This window comes from Triticum aestivum, chromosome 6A (genome assembly GCF_018294505.1).
Source record: "Triticum aestivum cultivar Chinese Spring chromosome 6A, IWGSC CS RefSeq v2.1, whole genome shotgun sequence".
Classification (NCBI taxonomy): domain Eukaryota; kingdom Viridiplantae; phylum Streptophyta; class Magnoliopsida; order Poales; family Poaceae; genus Triticum; species Triticum aestivum.
The window spans coordinates 392,550,761-392,563,800 of NC_057809.1; the positions used below are offsets into that span (position 1 = coordinate 392,550,761).

The following is a 13,040-nucleotide window of genomic DNA, read 5'->3' on the forward strand; positions in this document are numbered from 1 at the left end:
TATTTTGATGAATCTATGACTAGTAAAGTAGTTTATAAACCATAAAAAAGTTAGAATATTATAGATTTAACACCAATATAAAAGGTAAAAGAGGCTAGCCAACTCCCTTCCAGAAGGCTCCCCCGATTGGGTCTTCGTGGACCGTCGGATCTGGCTCTCGGACACCGCATGACCCGTTGGATCTTCACGGCGGTTAAATCAGTTTTCACCTCACGATCGTTTTTCACTGGCCAATGACGAGTTGGCTCGCGTGGCACGCTGGTTGGCTGGGTCGCCTGTTTCCGCACGCAGGCCGTTTTGCCCAATCCCCACCACGCGCTCCGCACCCAATCCCCCGTCTCCCCAGGCCCCAGCCCCCACCCGGACAAACCCTAGCCTCACCAAGCCCCACATCTCGCGCTCCTCCCTCCTCCATCCTCGTTAGCCGCCGCCGCCGCCGTTCTGCCTCCCTCCTCTCTCCCCTACAACCACGTCGCTGGGAGGAAGCCGCCGTTCGTGTCGCCATGCCGCTGCCGGGGTGTTGCGCACGCTTCGTTCCCCACAGCCCCTCCCTCATCCCCGCTCATCACCGCCGCTGCCTGCTACTCCCGGGGCGGCCGAGCGCCAACGGTGCGGCAATGGCTGTTCCAGGAGGCGAGGGCGAGGGCACGGGCGTTGGGCGTTGGGTGCGTGGACAAGGAGGGAGGAGTCAACTTGAGGGAGGAGATGAGAGAGGTGAGGGTTGGCAGCGATTGCAGGGAGAGGAGGAGGAGTCTGGAGGCAACGGACGATTTTTTTAGGGTGGTTGGCGACCTACAGCCTACAGGCAACGGTGAGCTCTCCCTTTCCCTGACTACGCTCCTCTCTCACATCAGATCGAATCGGACCCCTGATTTCTTTTTCTGTTTGATTCAGTCTGTAGCAGCAGCAGGCGACCTGCAGCAGCTCCTTCCTACCTTCCATGGACGAGCTCTTCGGAGACGCCGTCCAGCCCGACCACGGCCACGACTACCCCACGCACAAGGTCCCTTCCTGCTCCCCCACCTTCTTCCATGGATCAAGACGCTACATACACTGCTGCTGCTGTTTTTCAAATGAATGAACGAAACTTCCTTCCTTATTTCTAGAGGAAGGTTGATTCATTTGTCAAATTCATTCCACCGAAGCCATCTGCTCCGTCCACCAACCCGCCCAGAAAGGTAGTTACAGTGAATTGATGTTCGCACTGAGGCCGGAGGCGAGAGGCGAGGGCACGGAGGTCGGTGGCAAGTGCTCAGGAGAGAAGAGGAAGGCGGCGGCGCTGGGCGGTGGCTGCGGTTTACATGAGAGGGAGGTGACCCGCCCAGAAAGGTAGTTACAGTGAATTGATGTTCATATGAACTTCAATGATGTGAACTTTTTATTAGATCTGAGTTGCAATCCTCAATTTTTTTAGGTTTGAGTAGCAATGCTCCTGCTCTACTAGCTATGACATTTTCCATGCTTTTTCTTCTAATATCGTATAGCGTCCATGCTTGTGGGTTCAACTTGACGAGCTTTTTTCACCTTCCATCCTGTTTTAAGCTCTGTTGATGGATGATTTCTGCCATATTTATGGAGGGGGAGGACGCCAACTACTAGGAGAAGGATCAGTTTAGCAAGTACAGGATGTAATTCTCTTATGATTATGGGTAGATGCCTGCTTTATTTAGTTACCAGAGTTGTTCACTATTGAATATGCAAATTCAACATCCTTTATATAATGGGATCTTATGAACTCTTTTTGAAGATTGCTGAGAAGCGCAACCTTTTGATCTTCGAGAAGCGCAACCTTTTGATCTTCGAGAACCGCAAGTTTGCTGACATTGAAAACACATTCATTATGCAAGATGAATGGTGAGAAATGTGTTATTCCCTATCCTTCCATTCTATTTGCATATTCGCGCAGTATGCTTAGTTTTTTCCTTTCAAGATGAATATTCTACACATGAGAGCAATATACTTGGTATTATTCATGCTCATATAATTCCTGGACCTGGAATTGTTGATGGCTTGAGGCTTAAAGTATGTTATGTGTTGCATACCTAATAAATATTAGCAAGCTAATGTTGCAGCTTGACAGATGCTGTGATAACTTCTCCTTTTTCTGTTTGTTAATATCCACTTCGAACTGAGCAGCCATGATCCGGATTTCCTCTATGTAGCTATGAGATGCATGCAGTTCGTTATTGTGTATCGTGTGCTAAAACATTGATTATTTGACAATGAACACATGGCAATGCCTTAACTATTCAACTTGCCTAGCTCAGTATTTTAACCAATAGAGAAGTTTTTTTGTTGCTTTCCCTTTTGTTAGATATTTTGCTTTTTGTATGTTGAGGGGAGATGGATATGGCCTCAGGACTAAACGCACAAACCACATGAAGTGATCTGATGGTAGGTAAAGTATTTTTATTGGCAATGCTAATGTCTGGACCAGCTCAATGGTTTTAACTCTATGATGTTCTGTTTAACATATCACATGTACAAATGCATATATACAAATTGTGGTAGGCAACTCACTATTTAGACGACACGACTATTCTCTTGATAAGGAGAGTCCCACCATACTCATGTGAGAGTTAGGCGTGGTAGTGGGTAGTGTTTTCTCATCATCCATTATGTGTTTCTTCTGTCTAGCTCGAAGTTGCTTAGTTAGATAATGATTCGCAAATTCCAGCATTGCATGTTGCCTGACACTTTTGCATTAGCATTGAATTGCATCCTGCATTTTTGCAGCCCGCGAGGCGTGTAAATGTTGGACTATTGTTTCTCCGCTGATGCACATGTTTCGCCACAGAGACAGTACTCTGTGTGTGTGTGATCTCTGGAATTAGTTTTTATGTTTCTCTTTGTTGAGTACTTTTGTAATCTCCACGGGTGTGTTTCGTATTTTCTATGTATCCTCTGTCATTCTTTTAAGTGTTTAATGTTTTCTTTTGTAGTTTTGATATTTAGGTGCAGTCACGTTTCATTTGTCGCATACCTGCACCCGTTAGGAAAATCATAGTTTCATTTCAATCATGTTTCTTTAAGTTGTTCAGTGTTTGTTCATTATGTAGTAGAGTAAGCAGTACATTCTGTCCATCAGTTAAATCACTCATGTCACATTCAGTTGATTGATTAGGTTTAGTTTTTGTTCATTTCTCTTTGTTCCTTCAGTTTTTTGTTCCTTTATTTAGTCATTGTGCTTGCATCATTTGCCAGTATTTTAGTCCATCTCAATAGACCCCTATGATTCTTGATAGTTTATCTCTTTCGTAGATCAGACTTTTCCACTTTGTTAGTTAGGCTAATTTATGCTTTTTTCAGTTTTTAGTCTTTACATGATTTAGTTGGACAATGTTTTTGGTATTTCAATAGTTCAGTAGTTTCATACTTTCATTTAATTAAATAGTCTTGTTTTTAGTCTCAGTACTTCAGGTTTAGTTTCCAAACAAGTACTTTTTTACTCATGTGGGTTTCGGTCTTTTGACTATATGTGGTTTTCAATCTTTTCATCTCTTGGTTTACTTGTCATTCTTAATTTATCCGCCTTACTATTCTCAGTCTTGTTTTTTATTGAGAGACACAACCTTTTCAATACACTTCTATTTTAATTTTTCATAACAACGGCTGTTTTTTTGTTGCAACTTTGACTCTATGCTATTAAAGTAAACCAAGTATATTAAAATAAACCAACTATATTCATATATGCCTCAGTAATTGGTACAGCCGATTTTTATCGAGAGAGACAACATTTCAAAACACTTATATCTTCATTTTTCATACCAACGAATATTTTTTGTGCTGACATGTGAGTTAATTATTTGGAAAAAATATAATCATGTATGTATTGCCAACAATTTTTATGTTTAAAGCAACCAATTTTGTGAAAAGAGTGGAGAGAAAGATACATGTGCAATTTCTCGATGTTACAGCGGATGGATGCTAGATCTTTAAACATAAGCACAGATGAATAGGTACAAATTCGAGGAAAGGCCAATGAAATAGTTGTCTGTACACATATGTGCCAGTTTTATACCTGGTTGTCTGGTTGCATTATTTGTCCGGTTTCAATTCAGTTTGAGTAGATTGTTATCCGTGAGCGATACTTGCCACTATTTGTACCCATGCACCAATTTACATACCTATTTTAGGCACAGAAACCAACCATGACTGAAAATTATGTATATATAATTTACTATGATTCATGGTGAGAAAATCATGATTTAATAAACGAAAGGTGGTTTGTTTTGCTAACAGTACTGAGTATAAATGTAAATCGCAGATCGTACGCTGCTGCTACGGGCTCCATGTTGTTTATGCTAGACAACACAATGGTGCTTGTGTTATCTATAGTTGAAGTCGCAGTTTAATATTCTTTGCTTTATGCTTGTGTTATATGTGGTTGAAGGGACATCCTTGTTAGTTTGCATGGTCTATGTAAGAAGGGGCAGTACAATGCTTCTCAAGGTTGTTTATATTTTGATGGCTGTTGAATTCTGGACAATGGAGATGTGAATTTGTTACGTACATAGGTACTAGGCATAGGATACTTTACTCATTGATGACATGTAGTTTTAGAGAACTTCTAAAAATTCCAATTCAGGTTTTCTGTGTTCCATTCAGGAAGAACGCATAGTCTGCACTGGGGTATAAAATTATCTACTACTTACCTTTGTGTCTCGACATATGATTGTGATGCATCGTGCTGCCAGAGGCCAACATTATCCAGTATCATAGCGATGCTAAAAATGACTATTGGTTACTCCGCATATTCTCATCTGATTTCTCATATATAGATATTAATTTCCTTTCATGGGAGGCCTTCATTACATTTCAGCGGCGGTTGCGGATGTGATTGGCGGTTGAGGGAGGGTCTCCGACTAGAGCAGCAGGAGCAAGGTGCTCGAGGAAGTTCAGGTTTGCCTCTAAATCCTCTCTCTTTCCTCCACTTTGTTCTTGCATTTAGATGATACAATTTGTGATCATGTGTATGTGCATTTATGAGATCTTTGCTGCTAGGCACAGAGTTTATGGTTACTGAAATTGGGTAATAAAACATGGTTGTTGTGCCTTTTTTCCTTGTTCTTTTTAAATGCAACATGACAGTAGCCAATGTCATATATCAGGGTTGTAAACCTATTAGATTTGGGACAGAGGAAAGTATGAAGATCTTCTTATTATTGCAAAGTAAAAGTTGATATTAGTGCCAACTTAGGTGATCTGGTCCGAAGGGGTATCTCAGCTTTATGAGTTGATAGTATATTTGCATCTAAGAATAAACCTTAGCTTTTAGATAGAATTTATGAGTGAAAGTATTCTGGTGTATACCATCCTTTGTGCAGGATTGTCATGGTTATTGTGTATGTCAATTTTGTTGACAAAATAGATCCAAATGATATCTTTTTCAGTGTCTTATGGTAGATATATTTGGTCTACTGTTTCATGCATTCTTCGGCTTTATGATTAATATTCCCAGATATTTGAACAAAATTTAGCTATTAAATATACATCCCAGGAAATTTACATTATTATAGTGGGGCACTCCTTTGCACGGTTTTCAGTATAAGAGATTTAACCTTTTTTGCAGTATCATTCTCCCTGACGGATTACATGTAGGTTGTTGTTCTAATTACAAGCATGCTTTCAGCTCATGGTTCTTATATTTTTGTATTTTCCATAGGACAATTTTCTGGATTAATATCTATACTGGAGATCTAGGAGTCCACCCGAATTCAGTCTCCAAGAAGCCGTTCATCCAGGATCCACCAAAGTTCAAATGATATGTGAAAAGCGTGTGCTAGATGTGGCCCCTATCCAGCGTTTTGACCGGTCCACTCAGGTGCTTTTGTCTAGGTGGTAACACAACAAGCTGCTTATATTATAGAAACTTATTATACGTACATTCGTATGTTCATTCTGCTTGCATGTTAGAGAAAGAGCTTCTGCCCCTATGTGAGTAATCCTATGGGAATTAGCAACGTTGGTTGTACTTTCAAGCGGGCTGAATCTAATGCAAGTTTTTGGAGCAGTTGGGTTCCAGAACAAACGACTAGGTATTCCCAAAGAGGTCATTCCACTGGTGGCTAGCATAATATCTTCATGTCGGGACAAGTAAGATGACATATCATTTCTTAAATAATATGCCGCTGTTCTCAATTTTTATTTCCTCTTCTTTTCTGCTACTTGCCTCACTAACTATGACCTCAACGATCTTTGGTGCAGCGATCCAAGCAAGCAACCATCATTCTACCAGCTCTTGTCATCGCTGAAGAAATTACAGTGGTTACATTGTTACAGAAAGCCTATGACAATTTGCGAGTGTTTGTGCAATATACTGGTTTTATGGCAGGTGCATGTATGAATTCAGATGGTAGTGGTCTCCTTGTTTATAGTTATAAGAATAATAAAAATATTGATAATGGTCTTTCCACTATTACAATCTCATAGATTACATTACCTGCTTCCATTAGAAAGGAATTGTGGCTCACAACCGTTTTTTATTGAGAGACACAACCTTTTCAATACACTTCTATTTTAATTTTTCATAACAACGGCTGTTTTTTTGTTTCAACTTTGACTCTATGCTATTAAAGTAAACCAAGTATATTAAAATAAACCAACTATATTCATATATGCCTCAGTAATTGGTACAGCCGATTTTTATCGAGAGAGACAACATTTCAAAACACTTCTATCTTCATTTTTCATACCAACGAATATTTTTTTGTTCCGGCTTTCACTCTATGCTATTAAAATAAATCAACTACTTTAAGATAAACCGGCTATATTATATCTTTTTTCCTTAGGTTTCTTATCTTTCCCCCTTTTTTTTCCAAGAAATATATGCATGCCCAAGTTTTTCATTATGATAACCGTGTTTTGAAACTTGCTAAAAAATACAACCAAGCCAACTTTGCTTTCTCATCATATTGCATGTTTTCAAACTTGCTAAAAAAATATAGCCAAGCCAGCTTTACTCTCTCATCATCCCAAGAAATATATGCATGTATAAATTTTTCATCATGATAACCATCATTTCAAACTTGCTAAAAAAAATACAACCATGCCAACTTTACTATCTCATCATAGTGGCCATTTTTTAAAATTTCCCTTTTCCCAGACTATGGTTTAGTTCAAGGTTCTTGCAGCATGAAACTATTTTCATCGACAACATCTCTTCAGCGGGTCTCTGCGCCATTCGGCGCAACGGGTCAACTAGTATAAATAAAGAATGAGTTTATTACAGTACCTTGAAGTGGTCTTTTGTTTTCTTTCACTAACGGAGCTCATGAGATTTTCTACTCTAAGTTTTGTGTTGTGAAGTTTTCAAGTTTTGGGTAAAGATTTGATGGATTATGGAACAAGGAGTGGCAAGAGTCTAAGCTTGGGGATGCCCATGGCACCCCAAGATAATCTAAGGACACCTAAAAGCCAAAGCTTGGGGATGCCCCGGAAGGCATCCCCTCTTTTCATCTACTTCTATCGATAACTTTACTTGGAACTATATTTTTATTCACCACATGATATGTGTTTTGCTTGGAGCGTCTTGTATGATTTGAGTCTTTGCTTTTTAGTTTACCACGATCATTCTTGCTGTACACACCTTTTGAGAGAGCCAAACATGATTTGGAATTTTTTAGAATACTTTATGTGCTTCACTTATATCACTTATATAGTTTTGCTCTAGTACTTTACTTATATCTTTTAGAGCACGGTGGTGGATTTGTTTTATAGAAACTATTGATCTCTCATGCTTCACTAAGATTATTTTGAGAGTCTTAAATAGCACGGTAATTTGCTTAAATAATCCTAATATGTTTGGAATTCAAGAATAGTAAAAGAACTTTCTTATGGGTGTGTTGAATGCTATGAGAAGTTTGATGCTTGATGATTGTTTTGAGATATGAGGATGGTGATATTAGAGTTATGCTAGTTGAGTACTCCCTCCGTCCCAAAATTCTTGTCTTAAATTTGTCTAAATACGGATGTATGAAGTCACGTTTTAGTATTAGATACATTTGTATCTAGATAAATCTAAGACAAGAATTTTGGGACGGAGGGAGTAGTTGTGAATTTGAGAAATACTTGTGTTAAAGTTTGTGATTCCCGTAGCATGCACGTATGGTGAACCATTATGTGATAAAGTCGGAGCATGATTTATTTTTTGATTGTCTTCCTTATGAGTGGCGGTTGGGGACGAGCGATGGTCTTTTCCTACCAATCTATCCCTCTAGGAGCATGCGCGTAATACTTTGCTTTGATAACTTGTAGATTTTTGCAATAAGTATATGAGTCCTTTATGACTAATGTTGAGTCCATGGATTATACACACTTTTCTCACCCTTCCACCTTTGCTAGCCTCTCCAATACCGTGCACCTTTCGTCGGTATCATACACCCACCATATACCTTCCTCAAAACAGCCACCATACCTACCTATTATGGCATTTCCATAGCCATTCCAAGATATATTGCCATGCAACTTTCCACCGTTCCGTTTATTATGACACACTCCATCATTGTCATATTGCTTAGCATGATCATGTAGTTGACATCATATTTGTGGCAAAGCCACCATTCATAATTCTTTAATACGTGTCACTCTTGATTCATTGCATATCCTGGTACACCGCCGGAGATATTCATATAGAGTCATATTTTGTTCTAAGTATCGAGTTGTAATTTTTGAGTTGTAAGAAAAATAAAAGTGTGATGATCATCATTATTAGAGCATTGTCCCAGTGAGGAAAGGATGATGGAGACTATGATTCCCCCACAAGTTGGGATGAGACTCCGGACAAAAAAAGGAAGAGAAAGAAAAGAGGCCATAAAAAAAGAGAGAAAAGGCCCAAATAAAAAAATGAGAGAAAAAGAGAGAAGGGACAATGTTACTATCCTTTTACCACACTTGTGCTTCAAAATAACACCATGATATTCATGATAGAGAGTCTCCGATGTTATCACTTTCAAATACTAGTGGGAAATTTTCCATTATAGAACTTGGCTTGTATATTCCAATGATGGGCTTCCTCAAAATGCCCTAGGTATTCATGAGCAAGCAAGTTGGATGCACACCCACTTAGTTTCTTTTGTTGAGCTTTCATATACTTATAGCTCTAGTGCATCCGTTGCATGGCAAACCCTACTCACTCACATTGATATCTATTGATGGGCATCTCCATAGCCCGTTGATACGCCTAGTTAATGTGAGACTATCTTCTCCCTTTTTGTCTTCTCCACAACCACCATTCTATTGCACTTATAGTGCTATATCCATGGCTCACGCTCATGTATTGTGTGAAGATTGAAAAAATTTGAGAACACCAAAAGTATGAAACAATTGCTTGGCTTGTCATCGGGGTTGTGCATGATTTAAATGTTTTGTGTGGTGAAGATGGAGCGTAACCAGACTATATGATTTTGTAGGGATAACTTTCTTTGGCCATGTTATTTTGAGAAGACATAGTTGCTTTGTTAGTATGCTTGAAGTATTATTATTTTTATGTCAATATTAAACTTTTATCTTGAATCTTTCGGATCTGAATATTCATACCACAATTAAGAATAATTACATTAAAATTATGCCAAGTAGCACTCTGCATCAAAAATTTTGTTTTTATCATTTACCTACTCGAGGACGAGCAGGAATTAAGCTTGGGGATGCTTGATACGTCTCCAACGTATCTATAATTTTTGATTGTTCCATGCTATATTATCTACCGTTTTGGACATTATTGGGCTTTATTATCCACTTTTATATTATTTTTGGGACTAACCTATTAACCGGAGGCCCAGCCCAGAATTGTTGTTTTTTTTTTGCCTATTTTAGGGTTTCGAAGAAAAGGAATATCAAACCGAGTCCAAACGGAATGAAACCTTCGGGAACGTGATTTTCTCAACGAACAAGACCCAGGAGATTTGGACCCTACGTCAAGAAACAACAGAGGAGGCCACGAGGTAGGGGGGCGCGCCTACCCCCCAGGCGCGCCGTCCACCCTCGTGGGCCCCCTGTTGCTCCACCGACGTACTCCTTCCTCCTATATATACCTACGCACCCCCAAACGATCAGATATGGAGCCAAAACCCTAATTCCACCGCCGCAACTTTCTGTATCCACGAGATCCCATCTTGGGGCCTGTTCTGGAGCTCCGCTGGAGGGGGCATCGATCACGAAGGGCTTCTACATCATCACCATAGCCCCTCCGATGAAGTGTGAGTTGTTCACCTCAGACCTACGGGTCCATAGTTATTAGCCAGATGGCTTCTTCTCTCTTTTTGGATCTCAATACAATGTTCTCCCCCTCTCTTGTGGAGATCTATTTGATGTAATCTTCTTTTGGCGGTGTGTTTTTGAGACCGATGAATTGTGGGTTTATGATCAAGTCTATCTATGAATAATATTTGAATCTTCTCTGAATTCTTTTATGTATGATTGGTTATCTTTGCAAGTCTCTTCGAATTATCAGTTTGGTTTGGCCTACTAGATTGATCTTTCTTGCAATGGGAGAAGTGCTTAGCTTTGGGTTCAATCTTGCGGTGTCCTTTCCCAGTGACAGTAGGGGCAGCAAGGCATGTATTGTATTGTTGCCATCGAGGATAACAAGATGGGGTTTTCATCATATTGCATGAGTTTATCCCTATACATCATGTCATCTTGCTTAAGGCGTTACTCAGTTTTCATTAACTGAATACTCTAGATGCATGCTGGATAGCGGTCGATGAGTGGAGTAATAGTAGTAGATGCAGGCAGGAGTCGGTCTACTTGTCTCGGACGTGATGCCTATATACATGATCATACCTAGATATTCTCATAACTATGCTCAATTCTGTCAATTGCTCAACAGTAATTTGTTCACCCACCGTAGAATACCTATGCTCTTGAGAGAAGCCACTAGTGAAACCTATGCCCCCCGGGTCTATCTTCATCATATTAATCTTCCAATACTTAGTAATTTCCTTTGCTTTTTTACTTTGACTTTTATTTTACTTTGCATCTTTATCATAAAAATACCAAAAATCTTATCTTATCATATCTATCAGATCTCACTCTCATAAGTGGCCATGTAGGGATTGACAACCCCTTATCGCGTTGGTTGCGAGGATTTATTTGTTTTGTGCAGGTACGAGGGACACACGCGTAGCCTCCTACTGGATTGATACCTTGGTTCTCAAAAACTGAGGGAAATACTTACGCTACTTTGCTGCATCATCCCTTCCTCTTCGGGGAAAACCAACGCAGTGCTCAAGAGGTAGCAGGACCATCACGCACCAGAGAATTATTTTGAGGACGTCTTGGAGGCTGCCCTCTTGATAGAGGGTCAATGTTCGAAAGGCATAATATTCGAATGAACTCTGTACGAATTGTAAAAGACAATTTTTTATAACCAGTCTATATTTTAGTTTTGCCTAAAGGCTTTTATTCCTCCTGTGCGGCCGTTGTATATAATCTGAAAGTTTTCCAGTCGTCGGCTTCAGCCCCCTCGTAGGAAATACAGGGGTGTTCGGGAAAGCATCTGATCACTCTTGACCTAACATCTTGGTACGTGAAGGAGGTGTCAATGGGGCGACCAGGCAATCGAACTATAGGGCGTTAACACTTTCACTTAGCCATACGAGTTTTATGGTGGGTCTACGATATAGCCCCTTGTATGTATGCGGCTTATTCATACGATGCGTTTACATATTTGACCGGAAAGAGGTCCTTCGTATGACACGGAGGGAATCGCAAAAGATTCCAATAAGTCATCGAGTGGTTGACCAGCTGTCGCCGCATCATGACAGTCAGTTTTTGGCTTTCTCTACTAAGGTGCTTAACCAGGTGAACCGGAAGCACAATCGCAGTAGTTCTCCCTTTACTACCCTAGCCGATAGAGCGGAACATAGGATAGCAAGCACAGGAGCCGAGCAACCCAACTATTGACCCAAGACACGATTCAGAGCTGATGCATATAAGGCCAAACTCGCAACGCCGAAGTACGCTATAGAGCTGTTCAGACTTGTCGGCAACTCGTTTGTTCCCATACCAAGCCCCTGGCAAGTTATACCGAGGTGTATGTTTAAAACAACTGTAGGGGCAAAACTCGATTCTTTAGAAAAGAGTGGATTATTTTTACTGGGATCTGAGTGATGTGCCAATCGTTTATATAGATAACAAAGCCGCGACCCGGACTATTTGACATGCGAGGGGTCGAAGGCGGGAGAAAAAAGGCACTTTGCAGGCTCGAAATAGAGAGTGCGGTCTACAAAAAGTTATTTTGGACCTCCTGTCGCACGTCTGCGCCGCCTGTCCTCGGTGAAGGGACTCCTTGATGGATATAGCCCTTGGGTGAATGTATGAACCCGAACTCCGATAGAGTCCGTGGCCAGCCATTGAGCCACCTATGGAGAGGAAAGAGAAAAAGGAAGAAGAAAAAGTAGTTAGAAAAAAGGGAAAAAGGGAGTAGTTTATGGGAGTACTTGTGGATCCGTCCGTGTGATGCTTCTGCCGATGTCCAGGCTATTTGAAGTGCATATTTATGTATGCGTGATACAAATTTCGCAGGTATATGAGGTGGACGGCGGAAGCCGAACTGCTAGTCCTGCTCCGAACTTGGTTGATCCTGTTGAATGGAAACCGGTGGCTTAATGGCCAACGAGGTATGCGGTTTAATGAGAGCGCTTTGTGCTTTGGCTAAGGGTGCCGTAGTGTGATCTTCAGTCCGGAGGGAGTGTTTCTCCTGTTCCCCTATAGATTCATATGGCATGTATACCATATTCACTGTTTTCACTTCAGGGGGAAATTGCTTCTGACCCCCGGTATTTGGTTGGTGAGTATCTTCGTCATCGCTATCGCCCGACGGCCTCCTCCCCTTGTGTCCGGCATTGAAATTGCCGGCCTGCTTGAAGACCCAACAACTTCTGTTGGTATGATTAGCTGGTTTATTGGGGTGTCCATGAATTTGGTAGGGCCGATACAATATCTTGTCCAAATTGGATGGTCCATCTCTGCCTGCCTTAAATGGCTTCTTCCGTTGACCGGATTTGGGGCCGCTGAATCCGGCGTTAACCGCAGTGTCA

General features: G+C 40.8%; 1 long non-coding RNA gene across 9 annotated transcripts; it reads left to right on the plus strand.

Moving 5' to 3' along the window:
- The first annotated feature begins 322 nt into the window (after positions 1-322).
- LOC123127628 (uncharacterized) lies at positions 323-6,530 on the plus strand. Of its 9 annotated transcripts, none has more exons than XR_006462707.1 (8): positions 323-811; positions 895-1,003; positions 1,107-1,329; positions 1,543-1,649; positions 1,748-2,394; positions 4,823-4,902; positions 5,666-6,096; positions 6,208-6,530. It is a non-coding gene; the product is annotated as an uncharacterized lncRNA (long non-coding RNA). The 9 variants fall into 9 exon arrangements; XR_006462701.1 differs by having other exon boundaries at positions 324-811; positions 1,748-4,902; positions 5,666-5,838; positions 6,015-6,096; XR_006462703.1 differs by having other exon boundaries at positions 324-811; positions 1,748-4,902; positions 5,666-5,824; positions 6,015-6,096.
- Positions 6,531-13,040: the final 6,510 nt, after the last annotated feature.